The sequence below is a fragment of the Chionomys nivalis genome, chromosome X, assembly GCF_950005125.1.
Source record: "Chionomys nivalis chromosome X, mChiNiv1.1, whole genome shotgun sequence".
NCBI classification, from domain to species: Eukaryota; Metazoa; Chordata; class Mammalia; order Rodentia; family Cricetidae; genus Chionomys; species Chionomys nivalis.
The window spans coordinates 120,301,484-120,313,368 of record NC_080112.1 but is presented as its reverse complement, the minus strand read 5'-3'; the positions used below and the strand labels follow the sequence as shown (position 1 = coordinate 120,313,368).

The 11,885-nt window shown below is 46.3% G+C and overlaps 1 pseudogene; it reads left to right on the top strand.

The window, feature by feature from the left end:
* Positions 1 to 4,473: 4,473 nt before the first annotated feature.
* Positions 4,474 to 8,389, top strand: LOC130868619 (uncharacterized; annotated as a pseudogene).
* Positions 8,390 to 11,885: the final 3,496 nt, after the last annotated feature.

Sequence of the window (11,885 nt, the reverse complement as noted above, 5' to 3'; positions counted from 1 at the left end):
AATGGGTTAATATAAGTGATAAGAGCTAATAAAAAGCCTGAGCTAATGGGCCAATCAGTTTTATAACTTATGGAGATCTCTGTGTGATTTTCTCTGGGACTAAATGGCTGGGGGACCAGGCGGGACAGAAACCCCAACAAGCCCGGCTCCTCATGTTACAACAGCTTGACAGGAAAATAGAGAAATGAGAATTGATAAAAGGAAATGAATGACTCATTTTTGAGACATAGTCTTATGTATTGCAGGCTGGGTTCCAACTCAGTCGGTAGCTAAACATGATTTTGAGAAGCTGATCACCCTGCCTCAATCTCACAAGGGCTCAGATAACAGGCATTGAAGCACTAGGCCACCATGCTTGCTTTCTTCAATGCTCTAGATTAACCATGGAGGGCTTTATACATGTTAGATAAAGACTCTGCACATTGAGCTATATCCCCAGCACATAAATGAGTGTCTTTATAATCACAGCAGGAACAGAGAAAAATATTTCTCAGGTCCTGGAGACCTCACCAAAGGAGATTCAGGTTATACAGTAAAGACAAAGGGCAGGAAGCATACATGTGCAGTGTTAGCGGTGAGGTAGTCACCAAAACTGTGAGGTAAGTCTTATCCTGGAAGAATTCCAGAACCAGGGCTCCAGAATATTCCCAGCCCCAAATAGTGTGTGTCTGGACAGACACTAGTACTTTAGAGCACCTTCCATTTTAAGAGTGACCAGAACATGCTGGGGAAAGCTGGCTGTCTTGGAACCAGTCTGACCACATGCCAGTGAAGGGGCTGCTTGACTCTGGGATGGAAACCAGGCACAAGGGCCTGCTCTTGACACTTTGACCATTCACAGAAGACATTAGAAATGCGTTCAAGAGAAAAGTAAGGAACCTCAGCACAGGTGTGACTATTCTCACAGATTTTGCCAGCGCTCATGAAGGCTGGACAGTACTACTAAGCTCCTCCTCAGTAGCCCTGGTGAAGATGAGCCCACCAATCTGCCTGCTGAATAGCCCCAGGTCCTGCAACCCTGCCCAAGCTCCTCAAAGTCAGAACATGGAAGCAAGCAGGCTCTAACTTTCTGTGGAAGTTCAAAGAAGAGCCTCCCAGATAAACACATTACTTAGTATCCATTCTCTGCCTAGTTGCAAGGACCCAATGCCAAGACTAAGAGATATTGTCCTCACATCTCCACTGAAAGACCCCAGTTTAGCTGCTGTTATGCCATTTTGCAAGGCTTTCACACAAAAATGTAAGTTCAAGGTAAAGTCGGTACTCCTAGGCTGCCAAACAGGATACATCAGGCCTAGGAGGGGAACAAAAAGTTCTGGGAAAAACTACATGTGCCCTAGATAGGGCCAAGTCAGCTATTATCAGATCTACATGTCCCCGAGGAGCTTGTCCCCAAGTGAACCCATCGCCTCATTCGAATTGACCAATGGGATCCCTGTAACCATCCATCTGCTTCTATATGCCTGCCTCTGTTGCCCTTTTCCTATAAAAAGACCTTCTCCCAGACTGCAGGGCACGCAAGTCCTCTGAAAGACTTTGCCCCCCTGCAGGTACCTGTGTAAACCCAATAAACCTCTTGCTATTTACAGCCAGTGGTCTCGGACTGTTCCTTGGGTTCAGGGGTCTCCTTCTGAGGGAAGGTCCTCCCCGAGGGTCTTTCATTTGGTGCATTGGCCGGGAAAGTGAGACCCCCACCCAGGGACTACTGACTCACCACCGGGAGGTTAGCTGGCCAGCTCCCTGTCTGTGTCTGTCTGAGTCTTTTGTCGTTCTGTCACTCAGTAAGATTCGATCAGATCTATCAGTATCTGGCGGGCCAGGGAGGGAGCTGACGAGCTCGAACTTCCCCCCAGCAGCCCTGGAAGACGTTCCAAGGGTGTCTGGAGCCTTCGGGGCTCAATCTGTATCTGGAGGACGCTCCAGAATCCGAAGGGGCTAAGAGTGCCCAGGTCACTCCTCTAGTTCCCAGGAGGCATGACCTCCAACTGAATCTGTAATGCTGCACAGCTTCTGATTTTGAGTTTGGTTTTGGATTTTTGTGTCTTTGTTTTTATGTTCTTTGTTTTTGTATATCTGTTTGTACTCGAGTCTAAATCTGGTATCATGGGACAATCGTTAACAACCCCTTTAAGTCTCACTTTAGATCACTGGCCTGATGTGCGGGACCGAGCAAGCAATCAATCAGTCGAAGTGCAAAAGAAGAAATGGGTTTATGATAAGTAAAGATCTTTTCCTACTCTATAGTCTTGTTATACAGAAGTTTCTCAATTTAGGAGATCTAATTGTTTCTCCCGATGTTTGTGCCATTGAAACTATGTTTGAGATATGGCAAAGTATACTTCTAATTTTTTTTTTGTAAGGCAGACTTGAAACTCAGAAGAGGATAACTTATAAACTTTTAATTAGATATTCAATGGTTAAAACCCTAATTGTAATTTTTTTATGGGAGATATTGAGCCGCTAGATAAAATTCTTACAAAAAAAAACCTGCCTAACAGGTACTCAAGCAGGTAAAGTATACAATAATCAACAAGTACAGCATATTAATTATGATTCAGCTATGGATAAACTTTCTCAGTTTGCCAATTAAGATATTAAACTTTTAATTTAAAACAGTAGCCTGTCTGGTACAAAAGGCCAGAATAATAATCTTTTCCCAGATGATCATTGCTACAATTCACACAACTGTATTTTGCTAATGTTATAGTTAAAAATCCCTTACAGGATTTTATGCTAAATTTTACAAATGGCTCTTCCAATGGAAGAACTGCATATATGATTAATAATAATAATAATTAAAAAAATATTTATGGAGCGTACCAAGGCTCCTTTAAAGCAACTTATAAAAGCTGCAAAGAGATCCTGATACAAATGGATCTGACATGATGATGTCATAACTGCAAACACCCCATAAAGGAGTTCCAAAAGCGAATTGGAGAAGAGTCCTTGATCCATCTTCCCTGCTCCCTCAGAGAGAAATGCCTGGTAGCGGGACCTGCTACACCGTTCTGAGGGTGTCATTCTGCCTCCAAAGAGTCTAAGGAAACCCCGCTGGGATGGTTGCCAAGATGTGCTTCCGATGGCTGGGTCCGGCTTGCCTCACCCAGGAGTCCTACCTGCCCTGAGACACTTGGGAGCTAAGATGCAGACTAAACATCTGACTGTTTTAATCTTTGGGACACAGAACTCATTTTGATTAAAATATTAACCCCTCTTCACTTAAGAAAGGGGGGAAATTGGGGTTTTAACTTTTGCTCAGAGACTGGAACTGATGGTATTTAATAACAAGGTCTGTCATTGTACTCTTACTGGAATTGACCTGATGATATTTGTAACTGCTTATAGATGTTGGAGAAAGTTTGACACACCCTGTAAAATGTTTGGATTTAATGCATATGTTAAAAATTTTTAGGTTATGACCCCTTCTCTAACCTTACTAACCCACTTCACGCCCGCCTGTTCTTCCCCTGGACCCTGAATTTCCCCCCCTAGACCTCCTATCGGAGGAGCCTCCTCCATATGCAGAATCAGATAGCCCAGAGGGACAGATGCAAGCCACCACCCGATTCCACCTCCCACGCCCTTCCCCTCCAAGAGGGTCCGAATGGGCAGCAACAGTACTGGCCATTCTCAGCTTCTGATCTGTATAACTGGAAACAGCATAACCCTTCCTTTTCCAAAAACCCAGTGGCGCTGACTAATCAAGTCTATTTTAGTCACACACCAGCCAACCTGGGATGATTGCCAACAGCTCTTGCAGGATCTGCTGACCTTGGAGGGAAAACAGAGTCTTTTTGGAGGCGAGGAATAATGTCTTGGGTGACAATGGATGCCCCACCCAGCTGCCGAACGAGATTGATGTGGCTTTTCCCTTGACCCGCCCTAATTGGGACTTTACCACACTCTCAGGTAGGGGACACCTATGTCTTTACCGCCAGTTGCTCATAGCGGGTCTCCGAGGGGCAGCACGCCACCCCACTAATTTGGCCCAGGTAAAGCAAATGATACAAGGGAATGAGGAAACTCCCTCAGCATTTTTAGAGAGACTTAAAGAGGCTTATAGGATGTATACTCCCTATGACCCGGGGGAACCGGGGCAGGCCACTAGCGTTTCAATGTCCTTTATTTGGCAGTCCAGTCTGGATATCAGAAGTAAATTACAGAGACTGGAAGGTCTGCAGGGATATACAATACAGGATCTGCTGAAGGATGCAAAGAAAGAGGCAGAGAGATAAAGGGGAAAGAGAAAAGCAAAAGAGAATTTACAAGTATATTTAGAGGAGCAACCAGTAAATGAGAGAGAAACCAGAGGAAAAGGAAGAAAAGTTATGGCAGAGAATGAAAAAGGATCAAGAGAAAAGAGACATAAAAAAATAAAAAATTAAGCAGGCTGCTGGCCATTATAGTTCAAGGACAAGAAAGAAAGGGAGGTAGGCTGGGAGAACGGAAGGGGGCCAAAATGGACAGGGACCAATGTGCCTATTGCAAGAAAAGAGGCTCTTGGACCAGGGCATCCTCATCCCCTGCCGGTCACGATGGAACACCCCCCTCTTACCGGTAAAGAAGCAGGGGACTGGGGACTACTGGCCAATGCAGGATCTGAGGGAGGTTAACAAAAGATGGAGGACATACACCCCATGGTCCCCAACCCTTACAATCTATTAAGTACTCTACCATCATCCCATGTTTGGTACACCGTATTGGACTTAAAGGATGCTTTCTTCTGCTTGTGGTTGCATCCTGAGAGGCAGTCCCTTTTTGCCTTTGAATGGAAGGACCCAGATCTTGGACTTTCAGGTCAATTGACCCAGACCAGGCTCCCCAGTGATTCAAGAATAGCTCGACCCTCTTTGATGAGGCCTTACACCGGGCCTTGGCAGACTTTCGGGTTCAGTACCCTGCCCTGATATTGCTCCAATATGTTGATGATCTCCTTCTGGCGGCCACCTCGGAAAAAGAATGTCAGGAGGGCACAAAAGCCCTCCTACAGACATCGGGACAATTAGGATATCAGGCATCAGCCAAAAAAGCTCAAATATGTCAAAAACAAGTCATTTACCTAGGTTATCAATTGAAAGATGGACAGATATGGCAGACCGAGGCACACAAACAGACTATCACTAACATCCCTGCCCCCCCAGGACCCCCACCAGCTGGGGGAGTTTCTGGGAACAGCAGGGTTCTGCCGCCTCTGGGTCCCAGGATTTGCAGAGATGGCTGCTCCCTTATATCCTTTAAACAAGCAAGGGATGATGTTTACCTGGGAAAAGGAGCACCAGGAGGCCTTCAACAATATAAAAAAAGCTTTGCTAACCTCACCCGCATTGGGCCTTCCAGACATTACCAAGCCCTTCAAACTATTTATAGATGAAAAGCAGGGATATGCCAAGGGGGTCCTGACCCAGAGACTGGGCCCCTGGAAGTGTCCTGTGGCCTATCTGTCCAAGAAACTCGACCCAGTCGCGTCAGGATGGCCGCCCTGTCTACGGATGGTAGCAGCTATTGCAGTCCTTACTAAGGATGCAGGTAAATTGACTCTGGGCCAGCCATTGACCATCCTGGCACCCCATGCAGTGAAGGCCTTGGTCAAACAGCCTCCAGATCGCTGGCTTTCCAATGCCCGCATGACTCATTACCAAGCCATGCTCCTGGATACAGACCGGGTGCAATTTGGACCTATGGTTGCTCTCAGCCCCGCAACCTTGCTCCTATTGCCGGAGGAGGCAGAGCAGCATGATTTCCTCCAGATCCTTGCGGAAATGCATGGGACCAGACCAGACCTGACGGATCACCCTCTTCAGGACGCTGACTACACCTGGTACACCGATGGTAGCAGCTTCCTGGAAAACAGGGAACGGAGAGCGGGGGGGGGGGGGCAACAATAACCACAGAAACCGAGGTAATCTGGGCTAAAGCCCTACCAGCAGGCACCTCAGCCCAAAGAGCAGAACTCATCGCATTGACCCAGGCATTCCAGATGGCAGAAGGTAAGAAACTTAATGTCTATACGGACAGTCATACACCTTTGCCACTGCCCATATACATGGGAAATTTACCGAAGGCGAGGGCTGCTGACCTCAGAGGGAAAGAAAATTAAAAATAAGACTGAAATATTGACACTACTCAAAGCCCTATTTCTGCCCCAAAAACTGAGTATTATACACTGTCCTGGCCACCAAAAGGGCCACAGCCTGGAGGCAAAAGGAAATCGATTGGTGGATACTGCTGCCAAGGAGGCTGCCCTAAAAACAATCAGCATCTCCTGAGCCTTCCCTCTGATCAATTCAGAAAATACAAGGCCATTCCGATATCCACTGCCCTATTGTCAAGAAGACACCAACCTCCTAAAAAAATGGGGGCCACCTATGACCCCAAAGAACAACATTGGGTCTTCAAGGGAAAGACTGTTATGCCAATGAGACATACCTATGAGCTGATAAAATACCTGCACAAGTTGACCCATTTAGGACCAAAGAAGATAAAAACCTTACTGGAATGACAGGAAACTGGCCCCTACCTCCTAAACAGAGATGGGGCCCTACAAAAGGTATCTGATGAACGTAAAGCCTGTGCTCAAGTAAATGCAGGCAAGACTAAGCTTGGGCCAGGGGTCCGGGTACGGGGACATCGTCCTGGTATACACTGGGAGATTGACTTTACAGAAGTTAAGCCCGGCCTCTATGGATATAAGTACCTTGTAATGTTCGTAGACACGTTTTCAGGATGGATAAAAGCTTTCCCCATCAAACATGAAACTGCAAAGGTGGTGACCAAGAAACTCCTGGAAAAAAAATTCTTTCCCAGGTATGGGATGCCCCAGGTCCTGGGTACTGATAACAGGCCTGCCTTTGTCTCCCAGGTAAGTCAGTTGGTAGCCAAGCTTTTGGGAATTGAATGAAAATTACATTATGCATATAAACCCCAAAGTTCAGGACAGGTAGAACGCATGAATACAACAATTAAGGAGATTTTGTCCAAATTAAGGCTTGCAACTGGCTCTAGAGACTGGGTATTCCTCTTGCCATTGGCTTTATATAGGACCCGCAACACTCCAGGCCCCCATGGATTGACTCCCTTTGAGATACTGAACGGGGCCCCATCCCCATTCATAAACTTCTTTGACTCAAATATTGCTGATTTTGCTAACAGCCCTTCTCTGGAAGCTCATTTGCAGGTTTTGCAGATTATGCAAAGAGAGGTCTGGAAGCCACTCGCTGCAGCTTACCGAGACCAACTGAATCAGCCTATGATTTCGCATCCTTTCCAGATAGGAGACACTGTCTGGGTCCGCAGACACCAGACTAAGAACTTGGAACCTCGATGGAAAGGCCCTTACACCGTCCTCCTAAACACCCTACGTCCAACCAAGCCTTATGTATCCAAACGCAGGCTATCCGTCATCCAGGCCCTAGTCTTAACCCATGAATACCAAAGGCTAAGACAACAGAAAACTGAGATTCCATAATTATCTTGAGTAAAAGATTTAACTCAATGCTAAAAGAAAATGGGGGAATGAAAGACCCCAGTTTAGTTGCTGTTATGCCATTTTGCAAGGCTTTCACACAAAAATGTAAGTTCAAGGTAAAGTCGGTACTCCTAGGCTGCCAAACAAGATACATCAGGCCTAGGAGGGGAACAAAAAGTTCTGGGAAAAACTACATGTGCCCTAGATAGGACCAAGTCAGCTATTATCAGATCTACATGTCCCCGAGGAGCTTGTCCCCAAGTGAACCCATCACCTCATTCTAACTGACCAATGGGATCCCTGTAACCATCCATCTGCTTCTATATGCCTGCCTCTGTTGCCCTTTTCCTATAAAAAGACCTTCTCCCAGACTGCCGGGCGCGCAAGTCCTCCGAAAGACTTTGCCGCCCGCAGGTACCTGTGTACACCCAATAAACCTCTTGCTATTTACAGCCAGTGGTCTCGGACTGTTCCTTGGGTTCAGGGGTCTCCTTCTGAGGGAAGGTCCTACCCGAGGGTCTTTCATCCACAAGGCCTTAAAAGCTTCTGGTGGATCTTTTCTTACCCCCTGCAAATTGGTTCCTGTGGTTGACCACCACCTGTTCCCTGGGTGAACCAGGGTGAAAGGACTCATGAAGTTGCAACTTGTAACGTCACTTCTATTCCGTTGTCCAGGTGCCATCCGTTCCCCCACAAACACATCCAGCTTACTCAAGCTTCAGACTGCACTCAGTTTTGCCCCTGAGGATCACAGACCATAGCAATAGCAGGCCAACCAGAAGCCAGGACGGCATGGCCAGGATTGGATACACGCTAATACAGACTATGGGGGGGACCCGGAAACCGGAAGCTAGCCCTTGCCGGTTGAGGAGCCTTATTCCCAGAGCGGTAGAAGGCTCCAACTCAGAAGCTATAGAGACATAGCAAGTCCTTGAGACTGAGAGACCTTACTTCCGGAACGGCAGGGAGCTCTAGCTCTGACTCGACAGAGGCACAATGGACAGCAAGCCGCAAGCCACTGCGACACCGACATTCTGGAAGGACATGGAGCGTCAAAACTTCGATTACCTGCTTTATGTGGGACTTGATGACGACGATGACAACTGGGATTGTCAGTGCATGCTAGGAACGGTGGGGTGGTGCTGTCCATGAGGGGAGGAGCGTCCACAGAGGCGGCTGGGCTGCCCTGTGCACTGGCGTCGCCTGTAGGCGCTCGACTTCACAGGGACTTCGCAGCACCCGAGGCCCTGTCACCTCGGTGCCCTTTCTGTTTCCCACTTCCAGAGGCTGAGGCACTGAGGGTCTTGCAGGCTGGAGAGGGAAGAAATGAGGAAGCCAGTGGATGGGGCCGGGCTGGGCGAAGAGCCGCAGCCGCAGCAGCTGCAGCAGCAGAAGCAGACAGAGCAGGAGAAGGAGAAGGCTACCTCAGCTGCTGGTGCCGCAGGCCTCATGGATGACGGGAACCAAGAGGGTGCAGCTGGTGGCCATGGCCAGGAGAATGAGTTGCAGCCTCAGGAGCCAGATCGTGGGGCCATGGGAGACAACCAGGGTGTGCTCTCCTTGGCTAAGTGGTGGTGCTGTGTTCATCCCGTGAGGCTGCTGGTGCATGGAATTTGGGGTCCATCACCAGCACAGGTTCAACTTGGCTCAGCTCCAAGAGCTGTCAGTACCTTTCAGCGCAGTCAGTACCTCACCACTGAGGAGGCGTGAGTAGCTTGCCGAGCTTGCTCTGTTGTTTGTTGGGCCTCCAGGTTCCACTCTTGTCCTTGTTTTATTATATTTTTAAATGTGATTTTTAAATTTCTCTTATTTAAGTCCCCAGTGTGTGTGTGTGTCTGTATGTGTGTGTGTGTGTGTGTTGTGCTTGCATGTGCATATCCACAAAATTGCACCTATGGGGAACAGACAACAACTTTCAATAATTGTTTCTCTTCTCCTATCACATGTGTCCTCAGTGTTGAACTCAGGCATGCAAGCAAGCACTGAACCGTTTTGCTACAGTGGTGAGTGCGAGGGTATTGTAAGGAGGCTGTTTGTTCCTTCCTGGCTGCTCAACCCCGAAATAATCACACATGCAGTAGGATCAAAACCAAGTGCCATTGTCTTTGGCTTCTCAGTCAGCCCTCCTTGTCAGCCCCGTTCAGGGAGTCCGGTTTGATCACATGCTCAATCATCCAGCTGGCCTTGGTGATCTCCCATTAGATCAGTCCCACCGTCTCAGTGGGTGGGCGCGCCCCTTGTGGTCCTAACTTCCTTGCTCATGTTCTCCCTCCTTCTGTTCCTCATTTGGACTTTAGGAGCTCAGTCCAGTGTTCCAATGTGGGTCTCTGTCTCTAGCTTCATCCTTCGCCAGATGAAGTTTCTATGGTGATATGCAAGATATTCATCAGTATGGCTATAGGATAGGGCCATTTCAGGCTCCCTCTCCTCAGCTGCCCAAAGATCTAGCTGGGGACATCTCCATGGACACCTGGGAATACCTCTAGAGTCAAGTCTCTCGCTGACCTTAGAATGGCTCCCTTAATTAAGATATATACTTCCCTACTCCCATATCCACCCTGCTTCCATCATAAGGTCATGCTCAACCTCCTTAGCGATCAGGGAAATGCAAATCAAAACAACTTTGAGATACCATCTTATACCTGTCAGAATGGCTAGAATCAAAAACATCAATGATAGCCTTTGCTGGAGAGGATGTGGAGTAAGAGGAGCACTCATCCATTGCTGGTGGGAATGCAAACTTGTGCAACCACTATGGAAATCAGTGTGGCGGTTTCTCACGAAATTTGGGATCAGCCTACCCCAGGATCCAGCAATGCCACTCTTGGGAATATACCCAAGAGATGCTCTATCATACTACAAAAGCATTTGTTTAACTATGTTCATAGCAGCATTATCTGTAATAGCCAGAACCTGGAAACAACCTAGATGCCCCTCAATGGAAGAATGGATAAAGAAAGTGTGGAATATGTATGCATTAGAGTACTACTCAGTGGTAAAAAACAATGACATCTTGAATTTTGCATGCAATTGGATGGAAATAGAAAACATACTGAGTGAGGTAACCCAGACCCAAAAATATGAATATGGTATGTACTCACTCATAAGTGGATTCTAGCTATAAATAAAGGACATTGAGCCTATAATATGAGATCCTAGAGAAGCTAAATAAGAAGGTGATCCCAAAGAAAAACAAAGTTTTCCTCCTATTATTGGAAGGAGACAAGATTGCCAGGCAAAAATTGGAAACTTGGGGGTGAGGATGGGGTGAGGGTAAGGGGAAATGGGGAGAAAAAAGTGAGAAGGGAAGGATGGGGAGAGCTTGGGGGAATGCGATCTACATTTTTAACAAAGGAGAAAGGAGCAGCACATCCTGGCTTTTGTTAGGGCATTGACAGCCTGTCTGCAGGGCTATGTGACCACCTCAGGTGCGGTCTATGGCTTCAGAGCCTGCCTGGCACACCATATAGAAATACGTGCCTACAATCCACTCTCTCTTAGTAATTTTAATAACCCCTGTGCTTCTGCAACAGGACAGATGGGTCACCCCTGACTTGGGCAAAGTCTTCTTCCTATTACCCAAATTTTCCCGTCTTTGGAAAGTGGTATTTGTCATATGTGAGTTTTCCTGTCTTAGGCATTTGGGGTGGAGAGGCTTTAAAACCACTGTTGACTGCCAACCTCTGTAAAGAAAAGAGATTAGTAGAGAGAAATATACTTTTCAGACCCTGTGTATCATAGCCATATCTTTTGTCAGGATATATCATAATGCTTTATGAATAACTATGCTCCTAAAGGCTATAGTCTCCTATTTTAAAGGAGAAATAGAATCACCCGAGTTGAAAATGTTTCTTCCGCTGGTTTAGAGCATCACTTAGATCTAACATTCTCAGCATACACATCAACTCTCAACATTCACCATCACAACCTCTCTTTCAGTAATTGCCAATAGTATCAAGTCACAATCATAATCTTTCCATATCATCAGTCTATACCAAATCTCCAATTATCTTTTTTTCTGTTTCATAATTCTATTGGTCAATACCAACTCTCCAATCATCTTTTTCTTTATTATAATTTCATATTTTGTTGGTCAGTACCAACTCTCCAATTATCTTTCTTTTTACCATAATTTCATGTTCTTTTCATTCAGTATCTATGTATTAGCACAATTGGTCAATATCAGATCTTTTCCCATCACCTTATATGCAGTTGTAAATATCAGGTCATTATCATTAAGAGTATAATACCATTTGCTGTTATCAAATACCATTTTCAGTCTCTGTGCAGCTGCAAAAACCCTTAGTCTGCCCCCTTGTTAAGTGAAGAGGGGTTTTAGTCATTCCTTATTTTTGAGTCTTTCTTTCCCTGAGGGGAAAGCTTAGGTCTTAGTTCTTAAGTTTAATATTTTATTCAAAAT